The sequence below is a fragment of the Fukomys damarensis genome, unplaced genomic scaffold (genome assembly GCF_012274545.1).
Source record: "Fukomys damarensis isolate Sample0158 unplaced genomic scaffold, DMR_v1.0_HiC HiC_scaffold_2, whole genome shotgun sequence".
Taxonomy (NCBI): Eukaryota; Metazoa; Chordata; class Mammalia; order Rodentia; family Bathyergidae; genus Fukomys; species Fukomys damarensis.
In genome coordinates this window covers 18,192,224-18,202,913 of record NW_022900914.1, presented here as the reverse complement: position 1 = coordinate 18,202,913, position 10,690 = coordinate 18,192,224, and the positions used below count along the sequence as shown (strand labels likewise).

The following is a 10,690-nucleotide window of genomic DNA, read 5'->3' as shown; positions in this document are numbered from 1 at the left end:
AAAAAAAAAAAAAAAAAAAAAAAAGAGAAAGCAAGCCTTCTGTGTATTTAGCTCAGTGGCACCGAGCCTGCCTTGCAAACACAAGGTCCTAAATTCACTCCCTGGTATGGGAGGACAGGAGCCATCCTGCTGAGTAAGAGAAGTATTCTGTGTTTAAAATGTTAAACTTTAGGCCAGGCATGGTACGCCTGTAATCCCTGCACTTGGGAGTCTGAGGCAGGAGGATCTCTTGAGGTCGAGACCAGCCTGGGGGCTACATAGTGAGTTCCAGGTCCGTCCCAACTACATAGTGTGACCCTGTCTCAACCCCCACCCCAAATAAAATGGTTAACCCACAATCCTACCACTATTTCAAAAAATATCATAAATAGGTATACATTAATTGGAGCTTTGTGTGCACTCGTATGTTACTAAGGGGCTGCGTGTCCCACTGTAAATTGGAGACCACTGCTCCAGGTGGTGGTACTTCCTCGTCTGCATATTTTAAAAATGACTTTATATTATCTTTGAGCAGTTTTAAGTCCATAGCAGAGCTGAATAGAAGGTGCAGAGATTTCTCTGATACTTGCCTCCGCACATGCATAACTTCTATCACCAACACCCCACCAAGATGTAACTTTGCTGAGTTTGATGAACCCCGTGGCCATATCATTCGAAGTCCTCAGGGTGGAGGATTTAGCTGTGCCACGCAAGCGCAAGGACCCGATTTCGATCCCTGCCGCACCGTTCACACTTGGTGTTCACATTCTCTCGGTTTGGACAGACTCCCATGGCACGTGTTTACAGCGTTGTACCGGATATTTTCACTGTCCTAAAAACCTACTTTGCCTGTTCATCCCTCCCTCTCTCCCAGCCCCTGATAACCACTGCTCTGTGTTTGCTGTCTCCATAGTTTTGTTTTTTCCAGAGTGTCATCTTGGGAATCGTGCCGTCTGTGGCAGGGAGGCAGGTAAACACAGTGTGAAGGAAGCCAGGCATCTTCAGCAGATGAGTGAACTGGAATCCCTTCCTCTCTCTACCACAGTCACTGGGGAGGGAGGCCGGGCTGCTAGTAGAAGGAAACTCTGGCTCTGAATGCTCACAAGAATTTCCCGTAGTCCTCTGGGCAGGGTCATTATGTGTGAGGCTGTGCTTTTATGCAGCTGGGAAGGTCAGGACCACCAGGTCTCATTCTGCGTAACAGAGAGGGACCCAGATCACTAGCATCTCCTCCGTGAGGGAGGAAACCCCAGCTTGCACTCAGGGTGGGACCAGGTGGGACAAGGGACTCCCCTGGAGCCCTGTACTGGTCCTCGCCAAGGGAAGGCCTGGTCACACGGAGGTTCTGAGGCACACAGACCTCCTGGCTCCTAGTCAGTCCTCAATACAAGTCTATTAAATTGAGTTCTGAAGCAATCTGGGTGATCTAAGCTAAACAGAACTAGACTGAGTGAGATCTACACATTTTGCTTCTTCGCCCTTCTTGCTTGTAGCTAGCAAACTGCATTAAAAGTGGTGTATGGATTGATTTCATACGCATTCTCATTTTTTCTTATTTTCGGGCAGTGCTGGGAATTGAATCCAGGCCCTTCCAGCTGACAGGGCTCATTGGTGAAGACCCTTGGGGATTATTTTGAGTGAGTTTTCTGGAAGGGAAAAAAGCTTCCGTTACTTTTGTGTCCTGAAGCTGCAGTTTTTCTTAAAAGTAGAATTTTACAACTGATTTTTCTTGTTTCCTGCCTACCCATCTTTATTTCATCTGTCTTACCTCCCTTTGAAAGAAACCGGCGCAGAGCTCGTATGAGAGATCTTTATTAAAGACCCACGGCCTCACGGTGCCGGCTGGGTGGAAAAGGAGCAAAGGAGAGAGAAGCGGCGAGGGGCTTGGTTACGTAGTGGATGACTGGTGCAGGCGGGGCGGGGTCCACCCGGGCCACCTTGGGACTCCATTCCTCACACGGACAAGCCTCGTTCACGGCTGCTTTTTATTTATGACCAGCGGCGCGTGATGTAGGAAATGGAAACTTTCAGGCGTAGAAGGAATTGCTTATCAGAGTGGCAGCAGCTGTTCCAAGGCCCTTCTCCTGTGCCATTGGTATAAGGAAGGGCCACAGCTATGCTGCCCGTCCCGTTCGCACCCTTCACAGAGATACAAGGGAAATAAACGTAACTCCCAACCCGCTAGATGTCAGATACGGCAAATTTATGTTTCTCAGACTCAAACAATGAATTCTAAGAAATGATAGAGGCTTAGAGTAGGAAAATTTATTGAGAGAGAGAGAGAGAGAGAGAGATATCCAGACACAGGATGGGGCCCAAAGGGGGTCGCTTGGAGCCCACTTCTCTGAGAAAGATCTTAGAGAGCAAAATCACGAGGTGGTGCAACGTAGATCAAAGCTGTGCTCAACCAATAAGATTACAAGTACAGCTGATTGGCTCTTATTGATCCAATAGCAGCAGCGGTCTATGGATGACTTTGGTAACCTTGGTCGATAATTGTTCATTTTGGTTTCAGTGGTCTTAGTCTTAGTGGGTGGAGAAGATGGCCATCCCTTAAAGAGATGATGGTTTATTTACACAGGAAATCTCAGAGGGTGGTTCCAACAATCTCAAGCTTCCTTAGGGAAGTGTGTAAATCTGGCCACTGTGATTTTAGTCTTCTTCAGATGCATCTCCAGCCACGGTTGTGATGTGTCCTCATCTTCTGCGGGACACCCTCACGGACCCAGCGCTGACTGCCTGTGCTATCCCTACCTAATCTAGCTATAATAACAGGGCTGATGATGAGCCTCGTGTCCGCTCCTCCCTTGATTTTCTCCTTCAGAGGCCTCTTCCCATGGTATGCCGCTCGCTGCTGGAGGACAGAGGGCAGGACTCAGTGAGCCTGGTCGAAAGTAGCAGCCTCCAAGGGATGGAGATTCTCACGGGAGATGCGGCTGAACCCCAGAGGAGATGGCATTTCTGCGAAGATGGGTCATGAGTTCCCTCCTTGTGTGGGTCATGGACCAGGCCCGGTGGTGTAGGCGACCGATCACAGACACAGACAGACATAGACACTTCCCCTTCCAGAAGCTTACAAACCAGTGGAGGGAGTGATACAAAGGCATAGGTGACTGTAATAAAGACAATGTGTAGTAAGAACCACGCTTTCCTATTTAAACAATGATCTGCCGATTCCTCTAAACCACTTCTTTTGCCCTTTTCTGTCCATTAACCTTTGTTTCCTCTCTGCCATGATCTGATTGCACTCTCCGAATCACAGGCTTTGCACAGAATGACAGCTCCTGCAAAAAGCAGGAAGAATAAAAGCAGTGGCTTCCCACTAGGGCCTTGTTAGCAGGGAAACACTGGAGGCTGGAAGGGTCATGTGGCTCAGAGGCCTGTTTGCTCCTGACAATTAAAAAATTAATTTAGGGAAGGGGAAGTGGGAGGGGAAGGAGAAAAGAAAGAAGGGAATGGAATTAAAATGAGAAAAAGAAAAAATGGAGACAGTCTTTGCAGATAGGGACGGGTGGAGGGTTGAAGAGAGGGCAGGGGAATGGGGGAAAAATGAGAACCGAGATGGATCGTGTAAAGATGCAAGTTTCCAATCATGAATGTTGTTATACTGTATACCTTAAATGTACCAACAAAATTAATTAAAAAATTAAGTTATCCTCTTAAAAAAAAAGGAAGTTAGGCCAGTCACAGTGGCACATATCTGCAATTCTAGCTACTTGGGAAGCTGAGGCAGGAGGGTTGCACATTTGAGGCCTACCTAGACAGCATAAGATCCTGTCTCAAGAGGGAAAAATAAAAAGGACTGGAGATATAGCCTAGTGCTAGTGTGAGTGAGGGAGAGGAGATACTAGAATTGTCCAGGGGCCGGCTGAAAAACTGTGGAGTTATTAAGGTCTGGGGCTAGGTTATCAGGATAGGAGAAGCTAATAATGACCTGGGGTGCAGACAGGACGCCCACAGCTTCCTACCTGTGCTTCCACACCCAGCACCTGACAAGGAAATCACAGTGCTTCCCCGAACCTGAGTTTCTTCATCTGAAGCATGGCTTTAATAGCCACTCTATCCAACTGACAGGGTTTTCCTAAGCATAAACTGGGTTAACGTCTGCACGTGAATTCTGTCCTCTCACCCCCAGCCGCACAACCCAGTGCTTAGTGGCTGCCTCTCCTTTCAGGGGAACTCGCCTTCCTTGGCTCACTGGAGAAGGGAGATTGGGAAGAATCCAAGGCCCCGCTGAGCTACAGAAGTGACTCAGCAGTTTCCTCACTGTCTTTCCAAGGACTCAGAATGGCTTCATCAGGCAATCACCCTGGTGTGTTGTACACAGTAGAATTTTAATTCAATCAACTCAACAACTTCATACTGAAGAGATTTTCATCCCCTCAGACAGAGGAAGAAACCAAAGGTTGGAAGAGGTGACGGCGCCACACCTCACTGAGTTCGGCTCAGATCCGACTGACGCAGGCCCATTCACGCGTTCACTTTGCCCCACTCGGTGTTCAGTTTAGACGGATGTGGAGACAAACCCCAGGGTCTACGCCGTCCCGTCAACATCCGGGCCCCGCACGCCCTTGGAGAGATGCGAGAAGAGGTGAAGCCTCTCCTCAGGGCTGTTCTGTGGAAACATCTGGGTCCGAGTGAGGCCTATGCCCAGTTAATGGGATCTAGATCCTCATTCTCCCTCTGTTTCTTTCTCCTGCACCCCTTAGGATGACTCCACATCCAGAAATCCACAGCCTCTCTCGGGGCTCTGGAAGCTGTCCAACCGCCCTCCGCCCTCCGCCCTCCGCCCTCCGGAGGTCAGGCCAGATGGACACTTCCGGGGCCCCCTAGCTGTGTGACAGCTTGCATTAAGCGGTAGAGGGGCAGGCTGCACTCTAACTTCCTTTCTAACTCTTTCTCCGGGCACTGCCACCTCCTCCTTTTGGCCTGCTTTCTAATGTCCCTAAGGCCTTTTCAAGTAGGGGGAGTGGAAGAACAGAGTGTGTGTGACCAATCAAGAAATGCCATCCTCTAATCAGGTCACCCAGGCTAACCCAGCTGGCTCTGAGCCTTTTGCCTGGGGACCTTTCTGTTTTGTAACAGAACAGCTAACCTCAAGCGAGGCCACTCTGTCCGAATCTTTTGATCTACAATACACAGTAGTGATCTCCCAGGAGCGTTCTGTCTTGCCGACAGGTCTCCAGAAGGGGGCACTGCAGTAAGAGTTCTAGGAAGAAGCCGGCGCTTTACCCAGGGGATCAGCAAGGAGCCTCTCCCCTGCTTGCCTGCTTGGGTAACCAAGGACGAGTGCTTGCTGGGTGATTTTCCTTGGGTATAGAAGTATCAGAATTTTCTAGATATGGGGAGAAAAGAGCCTCATATAATATATAGGAGAATGCAGCAGTTATTATAGAAGACTCTTATACAAAAATGGTTTTACATTTTTATTTACCAGCCACAGTTAGAAAATGACAACAAAATTAAAGCTAATATATACAGGAGAAAAGCTGTAAGGCACCAGAAACAAATCTGATTAAATATATATGAAAACTAACCAAAGATTGATAAGAAAAAGACAAACAACAAATACAGTTAGGCAAAAGATATGAACAGGCAACAACTCATAGACAGAAATCTAAAAGACCAACAAATACACAGAATGTCATACACTTTTACTAGCGGCCAGAGGAATGTAAATTAAAGCAAAGTGAGGGGCCCAGGATTTAGCTCAGTGGCACTGAGCCTCCCTCACAAGTGCAAGGTCCTGAGTTCGATCCCCGGTACTAGCACAAACAAACAACAAAACAAATAAATAAAGCCAAGTGAGATACCATTACAGAGCTGTAAGACTAGTAAAACCAAAAACATTTGCCAAAGGATCGGGGAAGATCTTGCAGGTTGCGAACACATGCGCTGTTGGTAAAAGTATAAATCAATGGGGGTGTTTTGGGTAATGTAGTAATTACTTAGCGAAGCTACTTACCCATCACTCCACTGAACAGATTCTCTTATGTGGGCCTAAGGGTATGATGAAGACTGTATGATGCAATTGTTTGAAAGAAGAAAAGAATCCCAAACAACCTCAGTGTCTACCAAGAGAAAAATTGGATGCATTGTGAAACAGACATGCAACAGAATATCATGCAGCTGTGAAAATGAACAAAGCAGAGCAAAAATTTCCAAGTAGGAAGTGACCAGCTGACATTTGGCTATGGCAAAATATATTTATATCTATCTATCTATATCTATCTATATCTATCTATCTATCTATCTATATATATTTGTTTCTTTGTTTTTGTTTTTTGAGACAGAGTCTCACTGTGTAGTTGAGACTGACCTGGAATTCACTATGTAGCCCAGGCTGGTCTCAAACTCACAGTGATCCTCCTGCCTCAGCCTCCCAAATGCCGGGATTACAGGTGTGCGAGACCATGCCTGGCGGAAATATTTTTATTTAAGAAAAAAAAAGTTAAAACAGAGAGGGAAGAAGAAAGAGATGCTTGTTTATCTTCTAGGCTACAGGAGCTAAGTTGACAAGTGTTTTTGACAAGACTTGTTTTGGCCACTTTAACTCCTGGAGGAGACAGATTGTGACTCTGGAATTCTCTCATCTATTAAAAACAGATGGCAATGAGTCATTTGTTAGTGATTTCTTTTCACCAACCCTGACATATGTTGAAGGGTGGTGCTCTCTCAAGTCCTCTCTTTACTGGGCCTGGCATTTGGAAGAACTCAAAGAGGGTGAGTGGGGAGGTGGGGTGTGGGGGTGTGTGGAAGGGGTGCCCTCCTTTCTTGATGTCATTAGGATGTCCTGCTGCATGAGGCTATCCTGGAATTCTTTTTTTGGTACCTGGGATCAAACTCGGGTCCTTAAGCTTCCAAGGCAGGCAGCAGAACCACTGAGCTAACTCCCTGGCCCTCCTGGAATTCTTATTACACCTCAGGAGTCTGGCTCCAGCCACTGATGACCTCACAGACAGCAGGTGCTGCCTCACCCATGTGGCCTGAGTGAGGGAAACCTCTCTTCTGGATCCCTGCTTTGGAAAAGCTCCCTGCCCTCCTGCCAGGGCCTTGTCCCCAGTTGCCTTCCTGATCTGGCACCAGCTGACAAACACCAAACTGTGTACTGTGTCCCCTTCCTTCCCATAGGAAGGCATCCACGATGTTGTCACCACATCCTCCAGTTAAGCCAACAACAGGAATTAAGCATGGGAAAAAAAAAAAAGATCTGGGTCTAGGGCTGAAAGAAGACAACATGTTCAAATTTGGGACTTTAAGTTTTCAACGATGAGTGTTATTTTATTTTTTAATATCCTTGGGAACTGTTGAGCTTTACAATATTCTCGGGGGACAATGAGGAAGATTTGGATCATATCCTCTTTTTTCTTTTGGTACCGGGGATCAAACTCAGGACCTTGTGCTTGCCAGGCAGTCAGCGGCACCACTGAGCCAAACCCCTGGCCCTGGATCTTATTCTCAAGGTTCTTGCAGCTCAGAGAAGACAGCCAGGGGAGAGGCGGTCACAGAAGGGTTAGACAAGGGCTGGGCCAGGTGAGAGCAGGCAGGGTGTGATGGAGCCTCCTGGGGCCACCAGAGCCTGAAACCTGGAGGCCCAAGAAGGCTGCCAGCTCAACTGAGCCTGAAGACCTAGTGCTCCTGTGTGCAGGGGCTTGGGGAAGAGTGGAGGCGACTGTTAGGAAGTAGAGAGAGTCTTCCAGACAGGGATGGCGAGAGCAAAGGCTGAGAGCTGGGAAAGAAGGGAATAGCAAGGCAGAGAGTCGTTTCCCAGGAGCTACTGGGTCAGGAAGCTTGGTGAGTCCGTGCAGGGTCTACCGGAAGCGTCTCCCTCCTTCTCTCTGCTTCTGTCCCCTTATCTTCCCTCTTCGTATACCTTGATTCTTCTATGCAATCAGAAAGGTGCTGCCGCTGGGATGACGTGTGTGGTAGTAGAACGGTGGTCTCCAAGGGGTCCATTTCCTAATCCCTAGGACCTATGAATATGATTCCTTACAAGGCAAGAGGATTCAGGTAAGGATCTTGAGGTGGGGACGTTTTCCTAGTTTATCTGGGTGGGTCCAAGAAGGCAGAAAGTCAGAGGCAAGGAGAGATTTAATTATGGGAGGCTGCGGGCCTTGAAGATGGAGGAGAGGGCCAGAGAATGCGGGTAGCCTCTCAGAGCTGGAAATGACACGGGACAGAGTCTGGAACAAAGCCCAGCTGACACCTTGAGTTTAGGCTTTCTGATCTTCAGAACTGTAAAGTAATAAATTTATCTTGTTTTAGTCACTGAGTCTGTGGCAATTTGTTATAGCAACTATAGCAAACCAATACAGGCTGGGGATTTAGCTCAGTGGTGCTGTCTGCCTCGCATGGTCCCAAGTTCGATCCCCAGTAGGAGGAAAAAAAGATTTAGTTAAGTGGTACCGATGCCTGCCTGGCAAGCTCAAGGACCAGAGTTCGATCCCTGGTACCAAAAAACAAACAAACAAAAAGGCAACATGGACAAGTAATTTAAAAAAAAACAAACAAATACAAAGTAAACAGGTTTAAGAATGATGTAGAAAATAACTGGATTAGAAGGAGGAGGAGATTAGAGAAAGAGGCACCGCTGGAATTTAGTCAGGCTTCAAGGCGGGCACCAAGGTGGGCTGAGGACCATCGGGGCTCAGCACAGTGGAGGGGCGTAGGGATGAGACACCGTTTTTGCAATGCTGGGTTGAGGCGTCTATGGGGGTTCGAGGTGAAGGTGTCAGTTGGCCCTTGGCTGCTGGGAGGAGGGCCGGGCAGGAGATCAAGATGAAGAAGGCCATCTGTGATCTGTGAGGGCTTTAAACCGTTGCTGTCCTTAATTTTTTTTTTTTTTTTGGTGTGTACCGTGGATAGAACTCCAGATCTTGTGCTTGTGAGGCAGGTGGTGGAACCACTGAGCTAAATCCCTGGACCCCACGTCCCTGTTCTTTAAGCAAAGCAGACCCACTCTTGCTGCGCATGGCTGTCTGAGCTCAGTGCCCTCTGGCTCCCAGCGGCACACCTGGGGGCTGTGCAGTCTTCTGGAGCCCCTTCTCCCCTCCTGCCCTGGCCATGGGTCCTGATCGCCTCCTTCTCAGATGTGGAGTGTGGTGCCTGCCCCATTCCGAGGAGGCGGCCTTCCTGACTGCACCTGCCAGGGAAATCCTAGCTTAATTTCACCGTGTCAGGTGTCGGGATTCAAGAGCCCCAGCCCCAGTGCCCGGCTTTTGCACTTATTTATTGTTCTCTGCTTGGAAGGATTCACTGGGTCTCTCTGGCTAAATTTCAAAGCGTTCCTGCAGAGTATTTCTTTCTGAGATGGGGTCTCATTGAGTTGCCCAGGTTGGCCTAAAGCTTGTGATCCTCCTGCCTCGACCCGAGTAGCTGGGATTACAGGTGTGCACCACTGCAGGATTTCTGAGCACTGGAGATAGCTTCACTGTATGTGGCGTTCGCTGCATTCACTTGTTGGTGTCCTTTACCATGAGCTCCCGCTAAGCAGGGACCCTGGTCTGCATTTCCGTATCCCCAGCACCTAACACTGCGTGGTCCAGTACACTTTTTTTTTTTGTTGGACTAAACCCTTCTCGGCTGCATCAGTGTCTGCATTTCCATTGCTGGGTGAGCTTGTGTGAACAGGGAGTTCTTTTTCCTGGCTGGGTTCCTGACAGGCAGTGACTAATTAGCAACAGGTGCGAGGCTGTGCGCAAACCCACGTGCTTCCCTTACATAACCCGTCCTCCTCCTGCTTGGGGGGCTGTCTCCCCCTTCCCTCCATGTGTCTGCAGTCGCGGGGAGTCACACATCTGTTGGCTTCCCTGACAGATACCTGTCTGGACGCACATATCTCATTGGACCTGGAATGTCTCGGCAGGCTTGGATCCCAGCCAGAAGGAGTGGTTGGAGTGCGTGGCTGGGGAAGAGGGTGGTGAAGGGGCTGAAGAATGACGGTGGCTAAAGCCCCCCATTTTTTCCTGCCGGGGTTGGAGAGTGCTGGAAGAACTGCATCTGAAGATGCAAAGGAAAGAGGGAAGCAGGGGAGCCCTCAGCTGTGCTGCGCGTCCCCTGTCACCCTCTGGGCTCATTCCAGCAAGAAGCAGCTCCGTGCAGGTGTTAGGGAGGCTCAGCTGCTGCTCCATCGCAGCCTTTCTCTCAGAGGGAGCAAAAGACGCTGCTGGGAAGGGAGAATTCCACTTCTCCAGGTCTGTTTACTTTTTTTTTTGCACTTCCCCCAACCTAGAAAAAGAAAGCAGATTGAGTTGATCAAATTACATGCTGTCCCCTGCTGCGCCTCCTCTTCCCTGCCCCAAGGTTAAAAGCGTTGACTGGATAATGTGCATTGTAACACTGGAGGCATTAAGATACACCACGCGGAAACCTCTCTATTTCTGCAAAGGAAGTTTCAATATAAGAGCCAAAAATGGACCAATAAATAGCAAAAGGGTGACATATTTAAGACCTTGATAGCGCCATGACCTGCCATTTTGCTAAAGCAGTGGTTCTCAAACGAACGCAAACCACCATCTCCCTGGGGCTTGAAAAAACGCAAATCGGGCCCCACCTCTAGTTTCTGCTTTTGCAGGTTTGGGGTCGGACAGAGCATTTGTGTTTTGAGTAAGTTCCCGAGGGCTGCTGCGGGTCGGGAAGCTGTTTTGAAAATCCCTCTTCCCCTCCCTCCTTCCCTCCCTCCCTCTTCCCCTCCCCCCTTCCCTCCCTCCCT

The 10,690-nt window shown here is 48.7% G+C and overlaps 1 long non-coding RNA gene across 2 annotated transcripts in view; it reads left to right on the top strand.

Annotated features, from left to right (window-relative positions):
- The window catches only part of LOC104848801, a 59,660-nt gene that overhangs the window by 12,029 nt on the left and 36,941 nt on the right, over window positions 1-10,690 (top strand). The window contains exon 3 of one of the 2 annotated variants that reach the window (XR_004517254.1): window positions 4,154-6,215. The exons of the other annotated variant lie outside the window; for it this stretch is intronic. This is a non-coding gene — a long non-coding RNA (uncharacterized LOC104848801). Of the gene's footprint in view, window positions 1-4,153; window positions 6,216-10,690 lie in introns of those variants that run through there. 2 annotated transcript variants of the gene reach the window in all.